Consider the following 16,063-nt stretch of genomic DNA (forward strand, 5'->3'; position numbering starts at 1 on the left):
AGTACTTCCTGCGCTAACTCTAGCGAAAAACTTAAACACTTGAAGAAAAACTACACTTCCCAGCAAGCCAGAGGCGAACCCGGGCTGAGAGGTCAGCGGGGTGCTCCCACACCATCTTTGACTATTTAATGGCGCTCCCGCGAGTGCTTGGGCTGACGAGTCCGTGGCTGAAGCACCCGCATGCCATGAGAGGTACTTCACCTGATGAACATTTTGGCAGCCCTCAGCAAACCTTTAATATTGGCTGTATTCTCTACTGAAGACGGTAAAGAAACCAGAAACACACGCTGTGTCTAGAGATCAGTACTTCCTGTGCTAACTCTAGCGAAGAACTTGAACACTTGAAGAAAAAATACACTTCCCAGCAAGCCAGAGGCGAACCCGGGCTGAGAGGTCAGCGGGGTGCTCCCACACCATCTTTGTGGGATAGTGTAGGGGCAAGATTTAATAATCAAACTCCAGGAAGGTGCAGCAGTAGGGAAAGTGTGGGATAGTGTAGGAGCTAGATTTATCATTCAAACTCCAGGGAGGTGCAACAGTTTGCAAAATATGTGAGAGTGTAGGGGCTAGATTTACTTTTCAAACTCCAGGAGGGTGTGTGATAGTTTTGGGTCAAGATTTACGATTCAAAATCCAAGAAAGTAAAACAATTGGGGAAGTGTAAGTTAGATTGCTGACAAATTAAGGTAAATAAATGCACATACTAAAACAATTTTTTTAACTTTTTTCACAGATAATGTCCACTCAGGAAACTGCTTCGTACATAAAATCCAATAGGGGAAACCGTTTATTAAAACATGCGGGATATATATATATATATATTGAAAAGAAAGGATAAGTGAACCACGTAGACATTGGAGATGTGTGCAATACTACTCATCCCATTGCAGCGGCAGAGCGGTTACCTATGATGATATCATTATTAAAACAACGGAACATAATCACTCTGCCTCTGCAATGGAGATTGAAGTAAGGGAAACCTTAAATGAAATGAAAGAAATTGCATGCACCTCCAATGACACTACTGGATCTATATTACGAGAGGTTGTACAGCATGTTCCTAGTCATGTTGCTAGTAGTATGCCGATTATTCCCAATTTGAGAAGAATTATACAAAGACAAAAGCAGGCAAGTTATACTCAAAGTTCAACTCCTCATACTTTTTCTGACATTCAAATTCCTAATGAACTCACTATTTCTTTTTCTAATGAACCTTTCCTCCTGCACGACAACCAAAACCCTCAAAAACGTATTCTTATCTTTAGTACACCCCGCAACCTTGTAAAGTTAGAAAATAGTGAAATTTGGATGATGGATGGGATGTTTAAAAGTACACCCCATCCTTTCACCCAAATTTACACTATTCACGCAAAGATTAACCACAATGTAATTCCCTTAGTATATAGTTTGCTACCTGATAAGCAATCTGCAACCTACACTGAGCTTTTATCAGTGATTAAAAGCAAAACATCCAATAAAAGTCCTAGGAAGATAATTGTTGATTTTGAATTGGCTATGATCAATGTGATCCCTAAAACGTACACGGATACCCAAATTCAGGGATGTTTTTTCCATTTTTCCCAGGCATTCTGGCGTAAACTACAGAAAACATCCCTGGTTGCAGAGTACTCAACTGATAGCAAACTACAGTTTGAATTAAAAACAACTTACAGCTCTTTGTTTTGTCCCTCCTAAAAGTGTAGACGAGTACTATACAGCTATTACAGAATCAGAATTTTTTAATGAAAATGAGGATAAATTGGCACCCTTACTAAATTATTTTGAAGACACATGGATTGGACATCTAAGCAGATCGGGTCGCAGGAGGAAGCCACATTTCCATGTGGAGTGGTGGAACTGCTACACGAGCTGCTTAGAAGGAGAAGGCAAAACAAACAATGCCATAGAGGGATGACATAACTCCTTCAACCATACAATTGGCAAACCACACCCTAACTTCTACTCATTTTTGGAAACTTTGAAGAAGGAGCAAAGTTTTCAAGAAATGAGAATCTCTCAAACATTAACTGGTAGTCTAAACCCACGCATTTCCAAAAAATCTAAGGAAATGTCTGAGAGACTATTGGCAATTCTACAACAGTTTTCGTTGTGTGTGGCTTTAGACTACCTTGATAATGATGCTAACATACTACATTTCTAACTTTAATCTACACCTTGCTTTCCTTTTTCTACCTAAATTAATTAAAAGATTCAATTCAATTGCCATTCACATTTTTCTAAATTATTTTTTAAAATTTAATGTCGGGTCAGCTTACCTTTAGTTGTCTTCTTTTATTTTCTTCCTCAAAATCCATTTTTTTACGAAGTCAATCTTGAAAATTATCAAAGGTCCAGATGCATCCTTAATAAATTCCAAAGTGCACAAAATCCACATTCTTTAAAACTCCAACATGAAAGTAATCCAAACTCAACGAAATCCACGTTTTTTTCAAATCCTTTCTAAGGTCCATGTACATCCTAATAATAATCCATTGTCCATGAAAACCCAGTAGTTTCCTAGTTCATTCGATACATTTTTCAAAAATCAGGTACATGGAGAAAGCAATCCAAACTCCACGAAATCCATTTTTTTCACAAGTCCATCTTGAAAGGTTTCTTTTGTCCATATGCATCCTGATAGTATTCCAAAGTCCACAAAATCCATGTTCTTTCCAAGACCATCTTGAAAGGTTTCTATCAACTATATGCATCCTGATAGTAATCCAAAGTTCATGAAATCCATCTTCTTTCCATGTCCATCTTGAAAGGTTTTTTAAAGTCCATGTGCATCCGAATAGTAAATCATAAAGAAAGAGAATATACATCCAAAAAGTCATCCAAAAACTAAGAAATCCATTACTTCACAAAATCCAACTTGAAAGAGTGAAAAGGTCCATGTGCATGGTGATAGTAATCCAAAGTCCAAGAAATCCATTATCATTCTAAATCTTTCTTGAAAGTTTTTCAAATTCCAGATGCGTCCTAAAAAATTAAAACATCGTGCACAATATCCAAAAACATTCTACCCCTATTCTAATAATAATACTATTTTCTTGAAATCTAACTTTTTAACTATGTCCTCCTTGCACTATGCGAAACATCCTTGCTCTATTTCATAATTTTCCCGAATGCCAATATTTTTAAAATTGTAAAACGCAATACAAAACACAATTCCAGTATATAAAGTTTATACCAAAAACAACACCAAATTATTCAAAATTCTTCAAAACCAGCTATATGTCAAACTCGATTTTTAGTTTTTCACATTACAAGTATTCTGTGCACTTTGAGATTTGAATTAGCAATGCATTTCACATTATAACTTACTATAATCAATAAAAAGTAGGACTTTGTAATGTAACATATTTAGAAACATTTTTTTGCAAAAAGCATCTATATTTTACATTTTACAGTGACCCGACAAAGGCATACTATAGTAAGATGATCGACGGCATGCTGAAATAACATTGTATACATTACAATAACATATGCAACCTCTCCTTATCCTTTCTTTATAATATATATATCCTAACTAACATTGTTATGTGTATAAAAAAAGTTTAAAGAGTTTCCTACCTGAGCGCAGATCAGCTTCCTGCTGCTTCCTCCTTTGACGCTCTTCAAAATGGCCGCTTGCATACACGTTTACGCGTCGACTTCATCTGGAGCAACGAAGATGAAAAAAGGACTAATTATATTTATTAATTAATTGTACTATTAATTTTATTTAAAAATGTTTCTTTTCATTTAAAAATTTGGAAATAAAATATTATGTGAAAGAATAAAATGTAAATAATATTTACATTATTGTTTTATAAAAAAAAATCAAAGAAATCGTGTCTCTCTTTTTAATAATGTAATTATTCCAAATGTGTTTTTATATATATAATAACATAGAAAATTATGATAAATACAACTTACCTCCTAATACTTATGCCATTTCCATTCACATTCTCTCAATAGTACCTTTTTTACAGCTTGCAAAGTAGTTCCGCAAGACTCATAACTTTAACTATGGAAATAAATAAAGAACAAAACTCTACATGGAATTCAATTGAAAAGCGTGGGAAAATGTCATTCATTAATGCTAAAACATATTTATTTAACATTTATTTAATTCTTAACAATATAACTGTATCTTCTGATATTTGTACATATTTCTCCAATTTTAAATGTTTTCATACATTTTTTAAAACTAAATTTTAAAAATACATTTCACTAATCTTTTATAATATATATTTTTAATAAATATCATAAATGTAACTTTTCTTTAAAAATGTTTATTTTTTTTAAAGAATTTAAATATTAAAAACATGACATTACTAAATTAAATTAATTTTAATATAAAATAAAATATGAATAAAAAAAACATTTTTATATTAAATAAAATTATTATTAAACATATTCCTAATTTTTTTAAATGCTACATTTTAAGTAATATTCTTGACCAATTTAAATATTAATTATTAAAAATGGTTACATAATTAATTACATTTCAAAATATAAAAATAAAACTAGAATACTAAGTTTAAAATCTCTTTTTAATTTTCTCCAATTTTAAATGTTTTCATACATTTTTTAAAACAAAATTTTAAAAATACATTTCACTAATCTTTTATAATATATATTTTTAATAAATATCATAAATGTAACTTTTCTTTAAAAATGTTTGTTAATTTTTTAAAAGAATTTAAATACTAAAAACATGACATTACTAAATTAAATTAATTTTAATATAAAATAAAATAAAAAAATATTTTTATATTAAATAAAATTATTATTAAACATATTCCTAAATTTTTTAAATGCTACATTTTAAGTAATATTCTTGACCAATTTAAATATTAATTATTAAAAATGGTTACATAATTAAATACATTTCAAAATATAAAAATAAAACTAGAATACTAAGTTTAAAATCTCTTTTAAATTTTTAATAACATGTGTATTTATATTTTAATACTTACATACAATAAATACATTTTAAAAATATCCTCATTACTCATAATTTATTTATTACTTGAGTATTAATTTTAAATAAATATTTTTATATTTACTCATTACTCATAATATAATTATTATTTGAGTATTAATTTTAAATAATAATGTTTACATTTACTCATTACTCATAATTTTATTATTGAGTATTAATTTTATATAATACTTTTAACATGTACTCATTCCTCATAATGTTTTTATTACTTGAGTATTAATTTAAAATAATACTGTTTACATTTTACGTAAGTATTCATTTTAAATAAATATTTTTATATTTACACATTACTCATGATTTAAATATTACTTGAGTATTAATTTCAAATAAATATTTTTAAGGATCAAATTTAATTAAAAAAAATAACTTTACAACATACTTACGTTGTAAAAACTTGCATTGTAATGACATCTGCGTTGTAATGGCATGCGTTGTAAAGTCATGCATTGTAAAAGCACTTGCATTGTAAAAGTTGCATTGTAATGGTAGTGCGTTGTAAAAGTTGCATTGTAAAGGATGTTTCCCGTCTCTGCTTGAAGTGGCAGGCCTGCATAGCAAATGCATGTTCTTGATTTGGACTTCAAACACAGACAATAACTCCAGACTGTACACGTTGAAGTGCAGCATATCTCTACAAAAATACGCCACAAACATTATCTGCTCATGCAGAATCGGAAAGACCACATGAGCGGATATTTGAAAAAAATACAGACTAACGGCTCAACTGCAAATAAAGGCCTGATTATTCTTTGTGTTAAACTTTCCATTCTATCTTCTGTATGTGACATCCTAGTGCCGAGAGGAATATTTAAATGAACACACAAAAAATGAGGTGCCTGACCTGTAAAAAAGCTTTCACCTCGACCAAGCTAGAGGAGATTTCAATAAAGAAACTTTCTTGAAACCCACTAGAGGATGCACAAACTTTCTTGGGGAAAATAAACAGTAGGCACAACGTGTAAATACGGTAGCTAATACGTAACACTGTTTTAATGTGTGTGCTGGAATATGAGTGAGTGTGTGTGTGTGTGTGTCTATGGTGCTTTAAAGGATGATTTATTTCTTTTATTAGTGAATTAAAAATAATAAAGATAAATAACATAAAAGATGACAAATACAGTGTAAGTTAACCACAATTTTCAAAATGCTGTAGCTAATTGTATTGTATGTGTCATAAAATGTATTGCTTGAGTTTAAAAGGCATTTCTTATCTTAATTTGTGTTGATATTTTAGGTATGGATTCAAAAAAGGAACGAATTTCAGTTTTCGTTACTCTATTAAGTTCTACATTCCAGCTCATCAGTGGAATTGGTTTTTGAAATGCAAATGGCATTCAAAGGGAGAAATGGTCCATTGCACAAATGTGGCTACTCAAAAAGGTCACTTATTTGTTAAAAGAAGTCAATGGCATTTACAACTATATGAATGGCAGAATTAGGCATGTGAGCATAAAACGAGAGAGTGCTTTCCCTTCTCTCTCCGTCTTCTTATTTTTGATTACCCAACCCTGGTCTGTAATACATTTTGCAAGTGCCAATATAATTTAGGGCCCTAAAGCCCCACCAAACTATGTCACTGATCCCTTTTTAATTTCATGCAAGTTAAGACACTAAATTATAATTATTTGAAAACCTATCTTAGATATTAAGGGGCTGATTAAGACTTTGGCAGAGTGGGTGTCACACCACCGCCCTGCTCCTTCACCGCCAAAGTTGACCACTGGCCGGCCTCCATATTAGGAGCTTTCTTCTGGTCTGGTGGGTTGTCCATTGGCGTTCCGTTGGCGGTGCCTTTTTCAAAGGCACCGCCATGGGAACGCCAAAGCAAGTTCCTGCCCAGCATGGACAATTTAGTCCATTCCATGCAGGAACAGGGCATGCATGCACACAGGGGGGCCCTGCATGCATCCCAGTGTACAGGGGCAACAGGGGTCCCTGTAGGGTCCCCTTTGTTTCCCCACTGCCAGCCTTTTCATGGCGGGCTCACCGCCATGAAAAGGCTGGCTGTGGGGAAGCTCAGAATATGCTTGTCGGTGCTGCAGTGGCACCACTAAGCTTATTGCTTCTCCAGACCACTGCGCCACTGCCAGGGAATGCGGTTCTCTGGAAGTTGTGATGGCTCCAAAATGGTCCAACAGCCATACTTGGTATACAGAGGCTGACCACCGACAGTCACCGCACCTCAACCATGGGTTCGGCAGTCCGATGGACCATAACCAAGCCCTAAGTTTTAACAAAGCCATCAAAAACATGAGTCATCAGATGTCCAGTGTGATTTAAGTCCTTTAACTTTGCAGTCTGATTGAGATTGTTGGGTCGATGGACCCACCGTAGGATAATGACATTGATACTCAATAAGAGACCACTAGTTCTTCTGTTGTCAGGCCCAACAACAGAAAACTCCATCGCCCCTTTACTATTTCACATCACTCTGACTAATTCCCTGAGTTTAATCTGGAAAATCAAAAAATAGCTGCAAGCGCCCGAGATATTTCACACAAGACTACCGCATGTTCCACCACCCACATCCCCAGACAAATGCCAATGCCATTGATGCCCACTAATTATAACACTCTACAAATGCAACAATTCCAATGATTCCATCTCGCCATTAAAAATACCAGGACGCCTATGCCGTCAGAATGGCATGTGCATAATTTATTTTTAATGTATAGTCAATTGTTACAAATTGTTTCTGAAGTGCCTGGCTAAATAAAATTGCCAGTGTCACCATGAGGTGGATGTCAAGAAAAAGTGCTGGAGTTCAGAAATAAGTGCTGTTGTGAGCTGCCAAACACCAGCACAAACAACCCAACCTATTCCAACAAACTTGTTATGATGGGTCCTGCATAGATTGGTCCTGTATGTTTTGATAATGTTTTAAATCAGAAGCATCGCCACTGATACAGAGCAGCATCAACTTCTTATGTGCATTTTGAATGAAAATGTATTTTTGTTTTAAAAAATGGCATATACAAACAACGATGCTACATACCCGAAAAAAAGGTTTCTCTTCTTGCTCCTCCCTCTTCACAGATTTAAGTAAGCATTAAAGTGTGCAGCTAATAATATATTGACTGCCATTAATTGGACCATTCAGTAAATCATGTCACAACAGATTGCCAACCCAGAAGACATCAAGAATGCAGGTTGGTGGTGAGTGTTAGAGATGCAGGAGTGGGCAAAGAGGGCTGTTTTTTCACAACACTGACGGCTGCTTAAATATTATATTATAGTACATGGGCCAACCCAGGACGTGGGGAAATTAATTTAGTGCTTGATTGGATTATCTAAATGAACTCGGTCTTTCATAGATATTGGGGGAGGTGGCAATCCTTTAGGAAGGTAGTAATGATATCAAGTATATTATTCTGTTTTCATTATTTCAAGATTTTTAGCTTTCCTCTTTGGTGGAAGGGTCCTTTAAAGAAGCTATTATTATTGTTAAACCCAAACCAGACAAAGATCCTACTTTAATTGCAAAGTATTGTCCAATACATCTTATTAATCAAGACTGTAAAATATATGCTAAAATATTAGCTAGCAGCCTAACCCCTACACTAAATTCTTTAATCCAATCAGATCAAACTGGTTTTATGAAAGGTAGATTATTGTAACTCGCATCTTTTATGTCATGTTTTATCCTTTGCTGATAAAATCAAGGACCCTATGGGGCTGTTGACATTAGATGTAAAAAAGCATTTGATAAGTGCATTAGCAATTCCTTTTTCAGACATTAGAAGCCTTTCATTTTGTTCCCAACTTTACCAATCTGATCCCAACTTTCCCAATCTGATCAAGACATTATATAATAAACCATGCGTTACGAGTATTCATATTAATGGTATATTTTCCCATTCTTTCAAGCTATCTTAAGGAACTAGACACGGGTGTCCTTAATCACCCCTTTCATAATCACCCCTTTAATTCCTTATTGACATTTAATCTCTTTGATGTTCCCTTTATAGAAACAATGAAGACACTAGAATTACTATTAAGGATGTTGTTTTGAAAGTCTCAGCATATGCAGATGATATCATGTTCTATAAAATCAACCCCTCTACTTCTGTCCCTGCTATTTTAGACACTATTGGTCAATATGCACATGTCTCTGGTTATAAATTGAATAAATGCAAAACAATATTATTATCCTTTAAATGTTGATTTTATTCCTAACATCATAGCTAATACAGATATCTCATGGAACTCTCATTCTCCTAAATACTTAGACCTTTCCTTCTCAAACTCTTTCAAACGTACCACTGAACTGATTTGTATGATCTAATCGCTCAAATTAAAAAGAAACTTAATAAATGGTCAACCTTTCACTTGAATTGCTGAGGCTGAGTTGATGCAATTAAAATGGTTATCACTCTGCAAAAACTATATACCTTATCTATGTTTCCAAATTGCTTTTCACCCGCTATTTACAAATCTCTGTACAATCTAACCAATCAATCCTTTGGAATAATAAACCCACCGGTATCAGTCTTACATGCTTACAGAGCCCCAAAGAGGGGGATGATGTTGGTATACCTGATTTTGAAAGATACCATAAGTCTTTTCTAGTTGCCCATAGATCATTTTGGTTTCATTCTACTGATACCTTACAACTCCCTAAATGGTTAATACTAGAATGTTCTATGTTACATTGCTTTCCATTTTCAGCCTTTTTAACGATGACAAATTCAAAACATTGTAAAATGTCACCTGTTCTAAATACCACCAAACTAGCCTTTTATCTTTTGATAAATACTTTTTAATCAATATGAGATCCTCAAAAAAAAGTCTTCTTGTGGAATAACCCATATTTAAAACTTAACAAAATATTTATTTTTGGTCTTCATGGTTGGAAGCAGGCATTTTCTATATAAGTGACATTTTTCAGGGACATACGTTCTACTCTTTTAGTAAAATATAACCCAAAATTCACTTTTTTCAACAAGATTATTATAAATATGAATTGTTATGCAACTACAACCTCAATGCTTACTCATCCAAAGTATATGAGAAAATTACCTCAAATATTACCCCTGTCTCTCCACAAATGAATACATGGAACATCTTCCTACAGACTCCATTGTCACCAGCTCAATGGAAATCTGTTTGGATGTGAAACATCACTAATCTTTTCCCAGCTTTCTTTTATATAATTGTTTCTGGTCTCCAGATAAAATGTTTAAAGCTAAATTATTTGGCTCACCAAATTGTTTACATTGTAAATCTTCAGTAGGTTATATTGTTCACTCGATGTTTGAGTGTTCTATTGTTTCTCAATTTTGAGGAAGGAAGTTTGGGATATAATGAAAATAAATATTCAGTATTCACCTCCCTTTTTCACTCAATATTCTTGTGTTTAAGTCTTATGCAATTCCATATATACATTTCCCTAAAGATTGTAACTTTTGTGACTTTTTAATCTCCACAGCTGTTAAATTACATCAAATTTGAAAGATGCTAATTTGCTTTCTGCTCATGCATGGTGGGACTGGATAATTGTTCATAGACATGGCTACTTACCCTTACTATCTCCTACTTCCCCCTCCCCATGATCACCAATAACATATGGTTTACTCTTGACTCCCATATTAAGATTTTAAATACATCATATTAGATTGCTGATTTTTCAATCCTCCTAAATAAACTCTGTAGCCCTTGTTTCTCTTTTTTATTGTTATTTTGGGTCACTACTTCTTACCTTTTTTACACCTTTATGTAAGTTAAATTGGTTTTCAAATAGCATAATGTAATTCATATCTATTCCTACAGCTACAGTACTGTTTTATGTATGTTTGCTGTTGATATAGTTTAGATGGGAACAAAACCAATAGGATGACTGTATGTCATTAGACAATTTGGCCAAGACAAGAGGATTGTGGAGTAAATTATGATAAACAAAATGTACTGTTTGTAAAGTATTAGCTGCTTGGTGCGATTTGTGAATAATAAAGAATTTGTAAACCATAGACCTACAGACCTGCATACATTAAGATCAGTGTACCAAGCTAATTTCTGTCTATGACTTTATTCTTTCAATGCTGGGGTTTAATATCCTATAAATTAGAAGTATTTAGATTGGAGCACCATAATTGGATAGTCCTATTCTTATCTTAAGGGATGCTAAAACTTTATAATTGCAACTGAGCTAGATAGAAATTGAAATTGAATTTATTGTACTGTTAATTGAAATCTTTACAAATGTGCATCTCATATCGTATTTTCAAAACAGCAGTTTGAACAAAATGTGAGTCACTGTTAAAACTGTTAAAACACATTAAAAATGAGATAAACTCCCTGGGGAGTTGATTAGAGCCTTTGAGAGAAAAAGTGCGAGCAGTCTATTTTATATAGTCATAAGCTTAGCGGCTTAGCAGAAAGAGCTGTCCTCATTAATCCTCTGCTTGACTACATGATAGATGAAGCAGCAAAAGACAAAGTGCTGGGGCATGCAAGGGAAAGTGCAATGTGCAAAGCAACATTTGAACCTATACAGGGATTATAGTGAATATCATACGTGTTCCATATGGCATTCAATTTGAGCAGACAGTTGGTTCCCTTTGGGTATAAGCTTAGCAGCAGAGCGAGAGAAACTGTCCTCGTTAGTCAAATACTTAGCAGCAGACTAAATGAAATAACAGAAAGCAAAGTGCCTGAGTGTGCAAGGAAAAGTGCGAAGTGCAGGAGCAGCAATTTTAACCTCTGCAATATTCTGATGAATGTCATGTGTTCCGCCTAATTTACAACAAAGAAAAGTGCTAAGTGCAATACCACCATAACTGGGAGGGCTGTCATTCTCAATGGGCTCTCAAATTGTGAGAGGCTCATTAATATTAAGGAGCCTCACAATTTGCGACCCCATTTGGAATTGCAAACAGTGGTCAAAACATGCAAAATAGCTCCTCGCAAATTGCGAGTTGCAAAAGACTCGCAAATTGTGATGCAGAACCAAGAAAAGCCCACCTCAAAGAGGAGTGGGTGCTTGGCGGTGCGGGAATCACCTGAGTCTACTCTTACCCTCCTTATATAATACAGTGGACCCCAAAACCTTCGTCTGCAGAGAGAACCACCTTTAGTACAATAGCCCGGGCTATGGAACAGAGTCCCAAGCTAGTCAGGGACAAAACCCAGGAGGCTGCTGCTTTACTCCACAGCGAACAAGCCTTATATACATTTTTTTTCCACTCTTTCGGCATTCAGTCCATTGTTCAATCAGGGCAGTGTTTGTAGTTGATGACCTGATCAAGGCAGTGTTTGTAGTTGATGACCTGATCAAGGCTCGGCATTCAGACCATTGTTCAATCAGCTTGATGAAGGCTGGGTCAGTCAGACCATTGTTCTATCAGCTTGATCAAGCTCGGTCAGTCAGACCATTGTCCAGATGACCTGATCATGGTGTCAAGGATGTTTACCAAGCAGGGAGCAGAAGATTAAAAACAAGCTTGTTTACACAGGGCGTAGGTGTCTCATGGCTCTCTGTTGAAGATTTGGTTAACTGCAAAGAACAGGGGGATTGGGTATGTGATACTTTTTTTAGCATCAGCAGAAATGGAGGCTGTAGGCAGACTTTTGAAATGGAGGAATGTAAGGAAATTAATAGGACCTAGTAAAAACTTATTTTCTTCAGTCCCTCCTTTTGCCATTGAGTGGCAAAACATGTTCTTAGGAAATGTCTATCTGCACTAGGTCGCAAATCTCTTGTTGAAGCATAATCCTTACGTTGGTGTCACGTGTACTGACAGGGAGTTTTTAAGGGCCTGTGTACACATAGCACAAAGCATAGGCAAGCACTGGATACACAGGCAGCATGAGATAATGACTGCTGTTCCTAAGGCAAAAAAAATGAGGATCCCCCATCCCCATCTGGAAAGGAGGCCCCAAATCCAGCCCATGAGGGACCAGTCGTCTTGTTGTTGATGAATCTCAGTGGAAAGTTTATGCAGACGTTGGATAGCTTGATAGACAGATGGAGCGTTATTAGGTATGCAAATGCATCAGATGGAGCCGATTAGTTTACATACACCACCACGGTCAGCAAGGATGATGTCAAGTACCATTCGATGTTGTAGTGTCATCAGGCGGTCCGCCTGAAGCTCTGCGGTGATGTTACCCAATGCCCCTGCTGTTTCATTAATTGTTGCCTCCACCACTCGGGTAAGTTGTCGTATGTTGCGGCTGTTGACCATAGGACCCAAGAACAGCAGGAAACATTTGAAGATGTCCCCTGCCTCCTGTCCTGCAGTGCCATTGGCCTCAAATACTCCCCTAGGCATACGATGGTGGAGGTGGGGATTGGTCAAGTGATGTGTCCCAACAGCAGTAAAGGTAGGGGGAAGAAGAAAGGCCAAATAATACACACCTGACCAATTTTCTAGAAGCCAGATATAAGCAGACTGTCCACAAACAAAATAGGTATTTGGAGAAGCGATTAGGAGTGGTGGTGAGGTAATATTCAGTGTACTGACTATTGCGCAGTCACTGACTCCTACCTCTCGGGTCCCTAGTCCTTTTATGCACACTTGGCCATGCGCGTTGATCACATCAAAAGCCTGCAATTTGGTGGGAACTTTGCGTATGGAACGTAAGCGGGAGAAGATTATTCTACTTGAGGTGTTGAACACAACCATCTAATTGCGTTCAGCATGAGAGATGTTCAAGATGTAAGATATCGTAGTAGGGCAGAAAGGAATATTGACATTGCCTGTTCTGTTTCGGGTGAAAGTGTCATAAAAATTGCCAATGATGGAGCTCGTTGTTCCATTGATCGTATATGCATCGGTGACGAGCATCCTCCAAGACAGACAGGACCCAAAAACAAAAAATGGATAGACGAAATAGGGGACAGTGTGTGTCATCGAGTGTGGCATGAGCCTACATACCCAACAGTTCCAGGTATTACTCACAGGCTGATGTTGGTGCAATAATTGTACAAAAGTATTGTTCATGAATTCCATGCGTCATGGTATTTTGCGGGGTGACAAGGTGGCGTGCAGATATTCTGCAGGTGTTGGTGTCGTAGCCAGAGGAGCTGGGGGAGAGGTCAGTAACAGAAACCATCCCACAACCAGCAGGATGAGGAGAGCAACAAGTATAACTATCGTGGAAAGGAAGCATTTATTGTTCAGAAGTTTGACATATTTCTTGTGCGCTTCAGACCCTCGGTCCGCTGCGATTGTGCTCAGCCTGTTGCCACTAGCGGCTGTCTGTGATTGGTGGCGCTCTGAGGAACCTGTTTTGTTTGGTTGGGCTCCGTGTTTCACCTTGTTCCACCTACCTTTGCTGGCTGCCCTGTTCTCCCTCCCGCCGCCACAGTATACCATCTAGCGGCCGCCGGGTGGAGGGAGAAGAAGACTACAACTACCGGCATTCTTTGCAGCCGCTGCCGCTGACTCCGCGCCTAGAGGCGCTTAAAAACAGACGAGAGCCCTGGAGGAGCAGGCGCTCTGAGGAACCTGTTTTGTTTGGTTGGACTCCGTGTTTCACCTTGTTCCACCTACCTTTGCTGGCTGCCCTGTTCTCTTTTCTCCCTCCCACCGCTGATGTATACCATCTAGCGGCCGCCGGGTGGAGGGAGGACTACAACTACCGGCATTCTTTGCGGCCGCTGCCTCCGCACCTAGAGGCGCTTAAAAACAGACGAGAGCCCAGGAGAAGCGTGCGCTCTGGGGAACCTGTTTGGTTTGGTTGGGCTCCGTGTTCACCTTGTTCCACCTACCTTTGCTGGCTGCCCTGTTCTCTGTTCTCCCTCCCGCCGCCGCAGTATACCATCTAGCGGCCGCCTGGTGGAAGGAGAAAAAGACTACAACTACCAGCATTCTTTGCGGCTGCTGCTGCTGACTCCGCGCCTGGAGGCGCTTAAAAACAGACGAGAGCCCCGGCAGAGCGAGCGCTCTGAGGAACCTGTTTTGTTTGGTTGGGCTCCATGTTTCACATTGTTCCACCTACCTTTGCTAGGCTGCTCTGTTCTCTGTTCTCCCTCCCGCCGCCGCAGTATACCATCGAGCGGCCGCCGGGTGGAGGGACAAGAAGACTACAACAACCGGCATTCTTTGCGGCCGCTGCCACTGACTCCGCGCCTGGAGGCGCTTAAAAACAGACGAGAGCCCCCGCGAAGCTGGGCATACCCCCTTACCTTTCATCTCTTCAATACAGGCTATTTGGGACTCTACAACCTAAGGTACATGAACTGTAGTTCCTACATTTACTGACCCTTTGTTACATCGTTATAGGTCTGGTTGCACTACTACTGACTGTACCTTAGTCTACACAGTGAACGAGTGTAAAAGGTGCCAGGGATTATGCCTTTAAGTGGGGTCAACGAAGGAAATCCCTAGTGGGTGGCTCTGCGAGGGGGACCCTCAACCAGTTCATTACAAGGGCGGCCTCTGTGCTGTAACATGAAATAGCCATCACTGAGCTTCGCCTTTCCACAGAACTTCAGAATAGACGCTCATCGTTGGGACCCATCCAATTACCGACCACCCCGACCCCAACTTCAGGGAAAGAAGAATCTTTACATGGTGACATTAGCATTCCCTCTTTACTTCGAGATGTTACAACATCATCCAAGTCCAGCAGGTTATATAGTAACAAGGATTCTACCATAGATCCTGTTTTAGAAATAATATCAGAAGAATCCCTGCTACCTAATCCTGTAATGCCCAATCCAAAAAGTAAAGTTCAAACACAACCTAAAGGGCATACATTAAAGAGAAAGAGGGGGGAAACAGACATAAGGGTAGGCTGGCAAAATTACCTAATACGTCTAGACATCCTCCAATTAATTATATCACAGGAACTGATACAGCTTCAGCCCAGATACCGACACCCTTGTCCTCAAACCAAGAGCTAATGGGGAACATCCAAGTTTGGTGAAGTCTTTATTACTCCCTCTTGTGGAAAGAGTTAAAAGGTTAGCCAATCATTTGGTGTTAATAGAAGCAGCTATTTCCTCAAACACAGCTTTATTGAAGGATTTAGTAGACGAAAATAGGGAAACAACCCTGACAGTGAAACCTGGGATGAGCGATGTTAGTAAGGCGAACAAAACACTAGAAACTCCACACCCACTGC

The sequence above is a fragment of the Lissotriton vulgaris genome, chromosome 3_1, assembly GCF_964263255.1.
Source record: "Lissotriton vulgaris chromosome 3_1, aLisVul1.2, whole genome shotgun sequence".
Classification (NCBI taxonomy): domain Eukaryota; kingdom Metazoa; phylum Chordata; class Amphibia; order Caudata; family Salamandridae; genus Lissotriton; species Lissotriton vulgaris.